Source organism: Ambystoma mexicanum, chromosome 7q (genome assembly GCF_040938575.1).
Source record: "Ambystoma mexicanum isolate Mex_15411 chromosome 7q, UKY_AmexF1_1, whole genome shotgun sequence".
Classification (NCBI taxonomy): Eukaryota; Metazoa; Chordata; class Amphibia; order Caudata; family Ambystomatidae; genus Ambystoma; species Ambystoma mexicanum.
The window spans coordinates 555606278-555621900 of NC_090941.1; the positions used below are offsets into that span (position 1 = coordinate 555606278).

The 15623-nt window shown below is 49.4% G+C and overlaps 1 protein-coding gene across 1 annotated transcript in view; it reads left to right on the forward strand.

The window, feature by feature from the left end:
* The window catches only part of VWA8 (von Willebrand factor A domain containing 8), a 3012337-nt gene that overhangs the window by 1076224 nt on the left and 1920490 nt on the right, over window positions 1-15623 (forward strand). The gene's annotated exons all lie outside the window — the stretch shown is intronic.

Here is a 15623-nt window from a genome sequence, read left to right on the forward strand (position 1 = left end):
AGAAAGCAGAAGTGAGCTGGGAGCAATACCAGCAGGTAAGCAGTAAGGACCTGGGAGGAGCCCAGAGAAACCACAGAGAGGCGAGGGAAACAGGCCAGGAGCCATGGGAGTGTTAAGACGCACTGCACAAACGTCTCGCCTGCCCTTAATAGCAAGAGTGGTGTGTTTCCGGCATCAGTGGTTTCCGAGGAAACCGAATACCATTGCCAAGAGCAAAGTCACCTGATCCCTTCCTTGAAGGCTGCGCCGTGACGTAGGCTAGCCGTGGCCCCGACCCCGGAAGTATCCCATGTGACAGCGGTGCCTCGACTCGACTTCTCACTGGTGCCTCCCACTCCTGCAGACTTCCCAGGGACCGTAGATGCAGGTGCACCCACACCACAGGGGATACAGTCTCCATGGACAAGCAGGTAAGTGGTATGGGCCGGCACGATTGGCGATGGAGGCACGTAATAGACAGGCAGGCGGAGCCTCACTCCCGACAGTGGCATTGAGGTGAGAGGCGCCTTCAACGGAGGAGTGGAGAAGGCAACGGGCGCACCAATATAGAGAGCAAAGCTGGTGGATGATGGGGAGGAAAAACAGACCCCCACCTGGACTAATCTCGACCCTGAGGATCACACTTCACAGGTGGCAGTGTCGACGCTGCAGGAGCTGGTGCAGGGCAGCGGTCTACACTGAATTCCAGCTGGGTAGAACAGTCCGGAGTAAGGAATAAGGTGCGTTCGCCTCACATTGAGTTGAAAGTGACAGAGGATTCCATACAGCAAGATGTCCAAACGATTCTACTAGAAGTCAAGGCATTCAGGCCAGAAGTGCAAACCTATATAGGTGCCATCACTGAAAGTGTTACAAAGGTGGAGGTGCGGGTGGAGACCCTGGAGCACAACAGATAACAACAGACAGAGCAGATGTAGGCCCAGAGGTGCGGAATGAGGAACTTCAAGCCAGGGAAAGGGAGGTGTGCTTTAACCTGGACGATGTGGAGAACAGAGAAAGGAGAAACAATCTGCGGATATGGGGTCTCCCAAGTATGGAGGCTGAGTCGCCTAGGGATCTGGAGCTCCTGCTGGCCTGAGTGCTGAAGAAGCTCATGAGAGACTCATTTGACTGGGTCAACTGGTCTTTCATGAAGGGAGTTTTGAGGAAAAGTGGTATGGGGACATGGTGGATGGGATGGATTAGAGTTTTGTACTGATCACCCCGGGCCAAAGTGGTAGAATGGAGGGATGTCAAGGCTGGTGCAACTGTGCAGGGGCACTAGTCAGGGCTGCCCCCTTTGCTATATGTGCTAGTGATGGAGCCGTGGGTAACTGAGTTGCGTGTTGAAGACATCACACAGGTATAATTGGTAGGACAGGAGTATAAGGTGAGCCTCTTTGCAGATGATGCACTGCTATCATGAGACCGCAAGTTTCTGCCCTTGCCTTGCTTCAGGGGCTTTGGGAATATGGAGAATTGTCAGGGTTTAAGGTTAATCTGAATAAGCTAGTGGCTTTCCTGGTGGGGACCTGGAGTCAGGGGGTAGTGGATTGAGTAAAGGGGTATGGGATTTAGGACGCAGCCAGAGGGGTCCGCTACCTGGCGATTGAAATCATGAGGGACATCAATCACTTGTTTGAGCAGAATTAGCTCCCACTCGGGGAAAGGGCACAGTTAGACCTGCAGCGCAGGGTACTACTTGGTCTCTCATGGACAGTGTTGGTGTGTCGAGATGACGATCCTCCCCAAGCTGCTGTTCTTAATTTCAGATGCTTCCCACGGTGGTCCTGTACCCCTTTCTAGAGAACATGCAGAGTGCTCTCCTTTGTTTCCTGTGGGCAGGAGCAAAACCCAGGGTGGCATACAGAACGTTGGTCCTGTCAAGACATGCGGGTGGGTTCGGGGGGACGGGGGGATTTCCAGACCATACAGCATATTACAAAACGGAACAACTGTGAATTTTGGAAGATGTGACGGCATCATGAAGTAGACACAGACCACATGTTCAAGTTTGGTTCACAAACAAGCTTTATTAACTTAATAATCAGGATGGCGTAAGGCCTAACCTTGTCCCATGCTAAGGTGAGGTTTCCCTACCTAAAGAAAACTAAGGATAGTCTGTGTCAGGAAGTTCAAATTCAATGTCTGTCTGTGTCCAAAATCTATACTTGCCCCCACAACTAACTCTAATGTGTAGGGATTTCAGCATCAAAATTAATATTGCTCAAAATAAAGTTCAGAGTACTTGGCTTGTAATCAGCTTCCCCTTCCCTCAAGTTCAGAATAGTTCACAAGATCCTGCCCCCCCACCAAGACTTCAAATCCTCTAGCTTTCACAAAACAATACAGTTCCTTGGGACTCTTCCTAGCTCTTTTGATATTGGTTCTTTTCACTAGTTCACATAGGCAGTTCAATATCTTGATTTCAAAGTCACATAAAAGGTTGTTGCAAAACGTAACCTTCTTTGTAAATGCCTTCAATGGCTTCTCCATATGGGTCCTGGTCTAGGCGCAGTTGTCAGACAACACGGTCTACCCATTAAAGGTCACGCAACCGGTACCACTTTCTTGACTGTTTTCCATCAACGCTCCTTCCATGTAGGGACCCCTCAGTCTAGGGGCAGTTGTTGTACCACACGGTCCACTCATTACAGGTCACTCAACTGAGGCCCCTTTCTTGGTTTCTCCTGGCTCTTGTCAATGTTTCCTCCTAGCATGCAGGTTCTTGAGCTCTGTTGACTCTTGCCAATACTTGTTTTTTTTACCATAGACCTCTGGGTATTATCTTGACTTTACCAATACTTGTGTTTCAGTAATACAGTGCATGGTATCTGTTGCTTTCACCACCTTTCACGGCACTCATGATTGCTCAAAAGTAGCTTTTGCTCTGTTCGGCATTCAAAAGTATCTATAATTACTTTAACTTTTTCGTTATTCTAAAGTACAATTTAAAAGGACTTTCAGTTTGTTATTCAAAAGTACTTGCTTTGGGTCTATTCGGCTTTCACAAGTACTTATAATGACTTTCAGTTTGTTCGGTATTCAAAGGTACTTGCTTTGGCTCTGTTCAACATTCAAAAGTACTTGTTAAGGCTTTCCTTTCGTTCGATATTCAAAATAATGATAGTCATATATTCGTCTGCCAGCCCAGTGATTCCCACACTCAGCCGTCGCAGCTTACAGCATTTCAAAGTCCCTGCCACCAATGGTCCCCGCTTTCCCTCTCGTTACCTTGTCTTCCTCTCTCAGCGGGTCTTCATGGCGTGGCTCCACAGTGATGCTCCACCTGCAGGTACGAATACTTGTGACGCTTCGCTCGGTCACGCCGATCTCCCTCCCGTGGACTGCTACCGGCTTCCAACATGCATTGGCTTAGTTTCCTGATGCATAAACTTTGCACACTGGACCAAGCACTGTGCTTGCCACAACGATGACCTGGAGTTGCTTTCCCACCTGCCGCCTTGGCCTCCCGAGCTGACTCCACGGCTGCCTCAATTTTTCTCTTGATTCCAGCTTTTAAAGCTCCCACCAACATGTTGATTCCAAGAAGGAGTAGACCGCTCACCACTCAAGCTGTAGTCCTTCTTTTCTTTCTCCAGCATGTGGTCTGGCATGGATTCACATGCTCATGAATATTCCCGTCGTCAGTCTGGGAATCTTCGGTAAAAGAAAAAATCAGTTTCAGTTTCGTTTCTGAACTGTCTTTCTACTAATAACCAATCACTGGTCTCTAGGTCATACTGCCCGCAGCCAATGACTGCCCTCTTCCTAAGCCCCTCCTCTGGCAGCCATCTTCAGATTCTTACCGCACGTTCAAGTGTTGGGAGTCCTCGTGCTTTAGCTCTCGAGCTTTTACTGCGTGTTGCGTTTTTCCAAAGAGTTTACTCTTTTTTTTTTCGGTCACATCGAGCCTCAAGCTCTACCGTTTCATCTTCCGATTAACGGGGACCCGTTTCGAAAATTTCTACGCCGCTCGAGGGCGATTTCTTGTCGAATTTCACTTCTTGGAGGATTCCAGAAGATTCCAGAAGATCTTTGAGGCCTACCCCGCGTGGACATGGCCCAGGACAAAGGAGACTCGACGCCAACTGGATCGCAGCTGTTTAGGATCTGCCAAGGATGTGGACTATAGAACGTCTTTAAGGAAGATGAGCACTCCCGGTGCCTCTACTGCCTTCACGCTTACAAGTCACACGTGGTGGAAGACTGTCCGTTCTGCAAGAAAATGTCCGTCCGGACCATGAAGGCCCGTCGTACTCGACTCGCAAAGTGGCAAGTCTCAAGGTGCCTCCAAAGGATTCGGCGGCAGCTCCTCGTCATACTGCCAGGTGGCCCGCTCCTCGTCGCAGGAAGCCTAAAGAGGCCGCAACAAGGCAGGTGGACACTGTCATCGTCACCAAGGGGCCCAAGGTGGCAAGGCCTCTGCGAAGCAAGACTGAACCGGCCGTGACATCGGGCCCCCACCCAAGCACTCCGGTGGCAGGCCAGCTGGCGATCTTCGTTGCCGCGTGGAAGTCCATCTCTGACCGTTGGGTGCTGAATTCCCTGGCCCACCAGCACACTCTGGAGTTCCAAAAGAAGTGTCCCCATTTTCCACATGTGGCCAGGAAGGAAAACCACATTCCACAGCTGCTTCTGGAGGTACGAGCAATGCTAAAGAAGGGTGCGATAGACCTTGTCCCAAAAGAGGCTCCGGGGCTCCGGAGTACTCGCGGTACTTCCTCGTCCGAAAGAAGATCGGTGGCTGGCGGCCCATTCTAGACATCCACCGCCTCAAAAACTTCATAAAATCCCAAAAGTTTCGGGATGGTCACCCTCCAACACGTGCTGGGACAACTGGAGGAAGGTGACTTCCTGTCGTCACTGGACTTGGAGGATGCCTACTTCCACATCCCCATACACAAAGGACATCGAAAGTTTCTGCGCTTCGTGGTCCAAGGACGGCACTATCAGCTCAAGGCACTGCCCTTCGGTTTGAAGTCGGCGCCAAGGGTCTTCACCAAGTGCCTGGCACTGGTGGCGGCCCGGCTGCGCCTGCAGGGGATCCACGTCTACCCCTACCTAGACAATTGGCTCATCCGAGCGAAGTCAAGAGAACTCGCCGTCGACCACACAGCGAGGACTGTCCGCCTGCTCACGGAACTGGGGTTCTCGATAAACTTTGCGAAGTCCTGCTTGGCGCCATTGCAGGACGCCCTATTCCTGGGAGCCAGACTCAACACGGTGGCACGGCTGGCGTCACAATCAGAGGAGAGGATAAAGGCCATCCTTGTCAAGGTATAACGGCTGTTGACCAAAGAGGTTGCCAGGGTGAGGTCCATCAAGTCCCTGCTCGGCATGATGTCATCATGCATCTACCTTGTGCGACTGTGCAGATTACGGATGCGGCCGCTGCAGGAGTTCCTCGACGCCCGTTGGGTACAAGTGACGGGAAGCTTCGAAGACAAGATCGCCCTGAATGAGACTTTCCGGCAGGCGATCCGGTGGTGGGGCACCCGTGCGCATCTCGCCGTGGGCATGGACTGCCAGATCCCAGCGCATCAGGTAACGGTGACAACCGACGCCTCCCTGGAGGGATGGGGCGCGCACACCTGAGATCTCCACGCAAGAGGCCTTTGGCTCTCGGAGGAGAGGTCTCTACACATCAACGTCCTGGAGCTCCAGGCCGGGTTCTGGGCCCTCAGGTCCTTCCTCCCGTCCCTCAAGAGCAAAGTGGTAATGGTCTTCACCGACAGCACCACCACGATGTTTTACATCCGGAAGCAGGGGGGCACCAGATCCCCGCTCTATCCAAGGAAGCGCAGGACCTGTAGCACTGCGCCGTCACCCAGGGGATGTTCCTGGTACCCTTCCACCTGGTAGGAGTAAAGATCGCTGACTCACTCAGCAGGGATCAAGTGGAGCTACTATTCCGACGATGGGGCAATCCCCAGAGAGATCTGTTCGCGACAGCGACGAACACCAAGTGCCGGAGGTGGTGGTCAGTCATAATTTCGACAGTAAAAATGTCGACAGTCAAAATTTCGAAAAATAAATGTCGAAAAAAATAATGTCGACAAACAATAATGTCGACATTTTTTCAATATTTTTTCGAAATTTTCTATTTATTGTATAAATAAATATATATATAACTAAAATGTGTTGAGTATGAGGGGTGAGAGGGTGGTGGGGGTGTGGGGGGGTGGCAGGGGGTGTTGGGTGAAGGGGGTTGGGGGGGACACCCCCATAGTAAATGATACTCTTTTTATTTATTTAATTATTGAATAAATAAATAAATATATAATTACTATGTGTTGAGAATGAGGGGTGAGAGGCTGGTGGGGGGGTGTGGGGGGGGTGGCTGGGGGGTGTTGGGTGAGGGGGGGTTGGGGGGACCCCCCCCCATAGTAAATTATACTCTTTGTTTATTTATTTATTGAAAGAATAAATAAATATATAATTAGAATGTGTTGAGTATGAGGGGTGAGAGGGTGGTGGGGGGGTGTGGGTGGGTGGCAGGGGGGTGTTGGGTGAGGTGTTGATAGTTCTAATTGACATTTTTTTGTCGACATTTTTTTTTCTAAAAAATGACTTTTTACATTATATGTATAGGATGTCGACATTATTGTTTTCTACATTTTTTTTTCCACATTTTTGTTTGTCGACATTTTTTTTTCGACATTATGACTATAAACCGCCGGAGGTTTGCCAGCAGATTTCCCCAACCGGGGAGCATGGGCAATGCATTCTCCTTCCCCTGGTATGGCCTGTTCCTCTATGCGTTCCCACCGTTGCCGTTGCTTCTGCGACTCATCAGTCAACTCAGACGGTCCCGGTGCAGGAGGATCCTCGTCGCACCGGTGTGGCCGAGACAGATATGGTACCCGGACCTTCTGGACATGTCAGCGTCCCCTCGAGTCAAGCTTCCGGCAGACGCAGATCTTCTTGCCAGGGAAGGAGGCGCGATCCTGCACAACGACCCAGGGTCGCTGAACCTGCAGGCCTGTAGGCCTGGCTCCTGCAGCACTAGAGTTCGGAGGCTACGATATCCCGGCAGACTGCAAGGAGGTACTTGCCAAGGCCAGGGCTTCCTCGACTCTTAAGTGCTATGGACATAAATGGAAGAGGTTCTCTGTCTGGTGCCGTGCACAGAAGATCAACCCTCTACGGATTACGGCCCCTCAAGTGCTGCTGTAATTTCTGTCGCTGGCCAAGGCGGGACTAGCGCACGCCTCCATCAAAATTCATCTGGCGGCTACCCCTGCTACACCAGAACTCCGGGGCAGTCGTCGCTGTGGTTGCACTGCCTGGTGAAGGAGTTCTTGAAAGGACTGTTCCGCTGGTGAAGGCTCCGGCCCCGGCATGGGAGCTCAATGTGGTGCTGACCAGGCTCATGGGCCCTCCAATCGAGCCTTTGCATTCAGCGCTGCTAAAGTTCCTATCGTGGAAGAAAGCTTTTCTTGTGGCCATCACCTCCGCACGATGAGTAGGAGAGATCCAGGCCCTCTCCTGTAAACCTCCATACCTGACATTCGATGAGACGAGGGTAGTGCTGAGGACGCACCCCTCCTTCATGCCCAAGGTGCCGTTGGACTTCCATCTCAACGAGCACTTGGTGTTACCTGTTTTCCTCCCGTTCCCTTCGTCGCCGGTTGAGAGGACTGTACACTCGCTGGATGTAGCTAGAGCGCTGAGGTTCTACGTGGACCGCACAAAGTGTTTTCGGAAGACATCACAGCTGTTTGTGAACTTTGGCGCTGTGAACCAAGGGAAGGGCCTCTCCAAGGCTTCCATTTCCAGATGGCTCTCCGGCTGCATCATGCACTGTCACTGGTTGGCAAACCGACCGCTGCCCTGCCGTCCGAGAGCCCATTCAACCAGAGCGATCGCTGCTACTACGGCGTTCCTGTTTGGTGTCCCCCTGCTGGACATCTGCAGGGCTGCGACGTGGAGGTAGATGCACACCATCACAAGATTCCACTGCATCGACCGGGATTCCAGGGAGGAGTACAGGGTTGGCCAGGCAGTACTGCGCAACCTGTTCGCTTGAAGGTGAGCCTGGTAAGGAGGTAAGAAATGCTTAATGTTGAGTTGTTGAAATGCTTAATGTTGAGCCTTGCCACCTCCCGTGGTTGTGCATGTGTGTACTGCTATGTATTCTTGTATTCATGAGCATGTGAATCCATGCCAGACCCCATGCTGGAGAAGGAACAAGTTACTTACCTGTAACTGTTGTTCTCCAGCATGGGTCTGGCACGGATTCACATGTGAACCCTCCCTCCGACCCCTCTGCGGCTCTTCTCTTGGTCCTACTGCCATTTTACGTGCTACGAAATCTGAAGATGGCTGCCAGAGGAGGGGCTTAGGTAGAGGGCAGTCATTGGCTGGGGACAGTATGACCCAGAGACCAGTGATTGGTTATTAGTAGAAAGACAGTTCAGAAATGAAACTGTTTTTGATTTTTTCTTTTACCGAGGATTCCCAGCCTGACAATGGGGAATATTCATGAGCATGTGAATCCATGCCAGACCCATGCTGGAGAACAACAGTTACAGGTAAGTAACTTGTTCCTTACACTTGTTGTCCTCCTCCTCGTCTCAGTACCTGGCTGGGGTCGATATGTGTCTGAATTAACAAAATGAGGATGTGTTGTTCTAGTCATCCTCTTCTTCGTCCCAGTATTATACTGGTGTGTTTTGGGGAAGGTTTTAGGTGAAGAACAGGGAAAGGGCTGACAAAGGCCTATAAAGGCTTGTGGGATAGATGTTTCGTTGTGAAAGGGAAATGGGGGATACCATGTCTCACCTAAGGATGCCCTCTCCCCACCCTCCAAGTCTCCTCCTCCCAGGTGATCCTCCCTTGCATATCCACCCCAGGGTCAGGATCCAGAAGCAATGGCCTTTCCCTGGCCACCCGAGAGGGGGCTACAGGGGAAGAAGTGAGGATGCCCTCAGGTTCCTCACATGGACCACTTGTACCCCAATCCGGGGAAACAATGGGTACATATGGACAAACAGAGTCCTTCCGCCGGTCAAGTCGTGTGAGTGGTTGTGGGTCCTGCAGAAGGAGAACCCCCAGCGGGTGTTGACGCACCCCATACTAGCAGTGTTTTGGTCGATATGACGTGAAAATAGTTCAACAGGCTGGTTGCCTCAGCTGTATTTGGGCCCCGCCCTTGATCAATCTGGTTGTTGACACTTTATGGTTCCAATCCTGGTAAGAGGTGGGCCTCTCGATGGCAGGACAGTTGTGGGAGTAGGGTAGCTGTTGGGGGGTTAATTTGCATAGGGATCTCACGTCCTTCGAAAAGATATTGCTGCAGAGTACCAACATGAAGGGCGGCTAGCCAAGTTAGACAGGGAATTGAGGTGTAGTGATTCTACTGATGTCCTGCCGACAAGGGCAATGTGGGCCAGAGATATGACAATGCGCATACCTGATCAGATGGGGACCAGGATTTGTAGGGGGTAAAGATGTCTTCCTGCAGTATAGAATGCAGGCATTTACCACCATTGGCACTGCCACCGGCAGCATTGGCCAGAATGTACATGGGGGCAGACGCATGTCGTTGGCCCTACCCACATACTACTATATGTGGTGGGATTGCTCTCTCATACAAAGGTACTGGACTGAGGTCCTTGATTGGCTTAAAGATTTGGGTGGGGTGCAGAGGACACTGCTGCCATGCTTCTTGTTGTTTTGGGTTCAGGCAAAGATGTAGTGGGGGAGGAAGGCCATATGGTACGCACATTACTAGTAGCAGCAAGAAGCAGCATTGTGCAGAACTGGAAGCGAGGGGTCACCCCCACTGAAAAAGAATGGGTGCAGAAAGCAAGGACCATAAATGATATGGACTATCGAACACATTTATTGGACGAGACGCGCATGAACATAGAGGGAGCGTGGCTTCCTTTCTTAACCAAATGTGGACGGTGACCTGCCATGGAAAAGCTAAGAGATGGTATAGATATGTGGTTTTTGTAACACTGTTAAATGTTGTTTTGACTGCACTGCATGAGGGTGGGAGGTGGGAGCAGGGAGTGGGGATACAAACTGACAAGAGCCATATATTGTTGTTGGAATGTAAGAGATTTTTGTCCATGACTGTATACTATGAAAATGACAATAAATTTGATTTTCAAAAGAGCGTATACTCTGGGAAAAGAAGCCAAACCGCAATGCATAATAACCCACTTAGAAGGGACTTCTCAAAAATCCTTAGTCTGAAAACAAAGAACCTGAAGCCTCATATTTTGAGGAATCAGATTCCTGGTGGGAAGGCCCATCAATGCCCGTTGCATTATCCAAAAGTCTTAAATATATTGGAAGAGCAACAAAAAGCCAATGTTGAACCCTCCTGTGAAAGCGCAATATGTTGTCATTCTATAGAAACAGCATCTCTAGAAAAACCTGATGTTATGCTTTGTACTGGGATAAGAGTCTGTATCGCATCCCAGTGGTATTACAAGGAAAAACGATCTAGTCCCAATTAGATACAGGAAGTAAGGGATGTGCCATAAAAGCAGGTCTACTTCCTCTCGGCGGAAACCTATGGGACAAAGGACTGTAGGTTGTGATCATGGTCAAACTAAAGGACATCCATTAACTCAGATTCATGTTACCATATTGGGGAAGGAGGTACAGTTATTAGTGGCAGTAATACCTGAGCTTCCAACTTATTTACGTTTGGGAAGTGGAATACCCCATTTTGATCAGTGGGTTTTCTGAGTGGCCCAAATAAATTTCAAAACACCCCAAAGACCAAAAATGAAAATCTGAAAACATCTCTTCCCTATTCCCCAGTTAACTCATGGGGAAAAGACGGACTTCCATCAACAGGCCCTGTTTGGGATTTGGGAATTCAAACTCAGAAACCTCTTCGTCAAATGGGGGAGGCAGTTGGTTCCTTCAAAACCATTGACCCTAAAGCGGGAGGCCTACACATATGTGATGAATCCTGTGAAGTCATTGCTGATCCCCAGCCTAAGGTTTCCTCCCATGTGGCCAGGGGAAGACAGCCTCTACCTGATCCTGACCCTGGGGGTGGTATTCTGAGAGTGGATCACATGGGAGGAGATGGTTGTCGGGGGTGGGGGGAGTGTTGGCTCTGACAGGGGAGGAACAGTATTCTTCTCTTGACTGTGAAGAGGAAACACTAATCCCAGAGTACCTAATGGCCTGCTGTCATTATTCAGAACCCTTTTATTGTGAGGTCTTAAAACCTACTTCTGTTAAACATCTTAAGCAGAAATGTATTCATTGTGCACATGTACGTAACCCCTCTAAAGCTCCTTTGACCTCTAATGTGGATGATGATTATTATGTAATGTGCAACAACGGTACTTAAACACTATGGACATCCTTAGGACTTTTTAAGTACTGAGACGAAGAAGAAGAGTAAAAAGTGAATGAGGACAACAGTAATGCCAATAGGAAGATGCAGTCTAGTTTTTGTCCATTGAATCAACTTTGCGGGACATTTAAATCTGTGAAACACCTGCAGACAGAAGAAGGAGAAAGTGAAAAGCCAGAACGGGCTGCAGAGTACGCGGAGCAGGAAGCGGAGCTCCAGAGAGAGGCAGACGTACGTGAATGCACCAAGCTGAAGGAGAGAGGTGGTCCCGGACTACCATTTCTAACCCCGATGTACTGTAGTTGCGGAAGACTCAACAGAGGTTGACAGGCTACAGAGAAGGGCAGCAAAGGTGTCGGCAACCGCAGTCAGGTTGTCCATGATGCTGTCAAGTCAGAATACAGCAACCGGTGTTAGGCAGAATCCTGTGCAGTTCCCTTAGGGAGCACTACAGAAGATTAGGACTACAGGTGAGAGCAATAAATCCCCTTTGGTATCAGTCTGTACCACAAAGATTTAGTTGGTAGCTGTGGCTGAGCAGCCAGACTTATCTCAAGAGGGAGATGAGCAGTATTCAGGGTTTACACAATAGGTCTTCAGTACTATGGAACAAGGAAACACTGACCAAAGCTTTGTAGTAAAAGAATATATATATTTATTTTATAGACTTCGAGTTAAACACATCTATCACAGGTCTTAAAGCAAGTTAAATTCGGCCAAAGAAAGTATACCCAACTCCCTAGGTAAATTGTAGACAAGTTTGAGCAAGAGGGAAAACTGAGCAAAACTGCACTCTAGCAATTTCTCACAAGGGAGGGAAAGCACACACAAGTTATACAGAAATATCTTCATACACACCCTAGCAACACTTTCCATAAATTTGTGAACCAGATTAAGCAAGGCAGTGCATCAGTATATAAAATACTTAAATGAAAACTGAGCAAAATGGCATTTCACAAGGTTTAAAAGTGGGAAGGAAGGGGTGGTTATAAGAAGTAGGTGCACCAACACACTTCTAGTTGAGAAGCAATCTAGAGAATGCAGTTCTAACAAATTTAGCCAGAGTCAGTAGGCCTGTGCCAGAGTCGGTGGTACAGGGCAAGGGCCCAGGAGCAAAATATTCTTGTAGCTGCAGTCAAGTCTTTGGTTAACGATTTTGAAAAGGTAGATGCAGAAGGTGAAAGACAATGTTAAACGAGAGGGACGGCCAACCCAACAGGTAGGTAAAGGATTTAAAACACCTTTAGCACTACCAGGCAGAAAGGGCGGCCTAGCTGAACAATGTACCTTATAAATGAAGAAGTGGCTCCTGCGGTGGCGGTTGTTCCTGGTAGTTCCTGCAGTTCGGGGGATCCAGCAGAGGAAGATAGGCTCTCGTCGTGGAGGAAGGTTCAAGTTACTGCACTACCCAGGGATGAAACGAGCCGCGGTGCTGCCCGACGCATAAAAGGTACACTCCTTTAAATCGCGGTCCGGGTGGACTGGTGCCTGGCTATCCGGTCTCCGAGTACGGGGTACTGGCGATTCGACCAAGGCAGGTCCGGGAAGGCGATTGGCAAACTGGTTGGCCCCACCAGCTCAAGGGAAGAAGGCTCTTGCAGATGAAGATCTTCTCTCGTCGTGTGGAGAAAAGTGGTGAGACGCTGCAGCAGGGCTTCCCCGGGGGTTCAGTCGTTGCAAATGTCTTTGGCTTCTCTCCTCTTCAGCTTCTTAGTTCCAGTGGCGACGTCTTGCTTTTCCAGTCCTCAGGACCCTGCTTTTATGCAAATAAATCCCCATTCATACAGCCTAGCTGTCACTCACAGAGTGGAGTGGTCATCTTGGCGGGAGACCCTCCAGCCTATCAGGATAGAGTGCGACATGGGTTGCTGAGGCAACCCTGTCCAGGGGTCCTACTCCCCCTCCCACACAATGGACCCACCCCAGACTCAGTGGTGCCGGAATGAGGGCTTCTCGGCAGAAGCCCGCCAAAAGGACAAATAAAGGATCCCCGACCTGGGTTAGGAGTTTGGAGAAATGCACGAGAAAGAAGTTATATTAAAGTTCTGGCAAATAAAACCTACCGGAGTAAAGTTAATATTAAAATACACTGGCGGTATGTTAGAGGCTGTCAGAAAATGTGGTAGCCTCGAACAATGGGAAAATCCCATAGGAAAATAATCGCGATTGAATATTTACGGTAGTAACCACTGCCACCAGCCAGAAACTTTTGAGAGAGGGACTGTACGGTACCCTCTTGAAAATGAACATAAGGGAAAAACTATTAATCCTTCCCAGTACTTCCATAGTAAGATGGGTTGTACTGGTTTAGTTCACAAAAATGGACTAGTAAAGTCAATGGGGACTTTACATGCCCTGGGAGACAGTAGTCAGTCCCAGGGTATGGAGTCTATGTTTGGGGGTCGCCACGACACCCCTGTGTCACTGCACGGAGGGTGCTGTGTAACACATGTGAATAAAGATGGTTCCTATGGAGGTGAGAAAAACCCCATAGACATTAAACACAGAAATAGCCTAGAACACACATAGTAAAAACACCTAAGAGTGGGAGTCTCACTCTTAGCAGGAGAAAAATGCAAACCCTTCAAATCCAGCAAAGCTGCTGGGGAACTCTATAGGTAAGGGAAATTAGCCATAAAATGAGAATTCTCCCTAACAACCGTATTGGCAAGGAACCACAAAGCCGGCAGAGGACCTGATAGGGGGTCTGACAAGCTGCGGACATCATACCCAAAGCAAAACTCTGCGAACCACAAGTCGAAGACACCAGGAGAAACCGGTGAGAAGGCACTTTGATGTTGGCGATAGTGGTGACACAGACCTGCGCCTTCTTATATGACTGGGTTTATTTCTTTTTAGCACCTGGTCAGGCGAGCCAGCTAGTCAGGTTGCTCAGATCACAGGCTGAAACCCAAGATCCAAGCCTATGTTCCGAGCAACCTGAAGGTTTCTCTCATCGTGAAACACTTGTGTACGAGCGTGATACAAATACAAAATCATATATCATATCATATCCGCCCTGCCATCTTACCCTAATTGTCCCCTTCACTTCAGTATCACCCCCTTCCCTCTAAACACTGACACCACTTATCTAATTGCTTTGGCGGCAGCGGTAATCAGCGTCCTGGGCGGCCGCCTTTCATCTCCACCACTGCCATTTTAAGTAAGTATTTTGTTTGAATGACTGTGATGCCGAGAGGTGCTGATTTTCCTCAGGCGTACTCCCTGATTCCTATGGGCAAATTTATGTCGACAAGAGGGATGACCATGCCCCTTTTGTGATGGAGCCCCCTGTGCTCCAGGGAAGTGAGGGATTTTCTGGAGCAATTTTAAGGCGAGGGAGAGGATCTGTTGAAGAGTGCCTCATATTTACAAGAGGTCTGCATCCTCGATATCGCCCCAGTGCTGGACCTCCCTCTGGCGCCGATTCTTGGGAAGCTTCATGCTTCCTTCCAGAAGATGGTTGACACATTGGGCTTATTAGATCCTACCAGAATGGGGGTTCAATTTGAACTTACAGATGTCCTGGGTGAAGGCCAGCAAAGAGAGACCTTACTGACTTTTAACCCGGCAGTAGAGGCCCTCCTATTGGAGATTTGAGAGAAGCCAGACTCTGTCCATGCAGTAGACCCAGACATGGCAAAGAAGCACAAACTGGCACCCTCGGATCCGGCCTTCCTTTCCACTCATGCCTCTTCTGTGAGCATGGTGGCATAATCAATCATGGACAACTTTAAGACATCCTTGTTCCCTCTTTGCCACCTTAAAGAGAGAACAAGAGGCTGAATACATGGGGAAGCAGATAGCCTCGCCTTGAGGGTGGTGAATGCTTCTTGCACCTTGCCCAGGTTTTCTTTTGGCCTCTGGACAGTGCTCTGAGTTGTCTGAAAACTGCCGTCCTGCAGTACGAGAGAGGGCTTCAGGACCCTAGTTCAGAATGGCAGAGATGCCGCACACCAGATATTGCAGTTGGGTCTTGACACAGCAGACTGCATTACACATGCCATACCCACTCCAGGATAAAGAACTCTGGGTTCCCGTCAGACATTCAGGCAAAGCTCCTGCAAATGCCTATCGACAGATATAATGTGTTCGGTCTGGCGGTTCAAAAGTTCTCACCTTCCACTAATAGGGAGAGCATTTTCTGACACTTTCCCTCCTCTCCCCATCATGGTAAATGACATACACCCTCGGCAAGCTGCATGTTGGCAGTGCCCTCTTCTGCCTCAGGTAAAGAAGACTATGTGAAGGAGACTTTCAGCACCACACCCCATAGAAATTCTCTATGCATTAAGGAGTAGCATTGTAC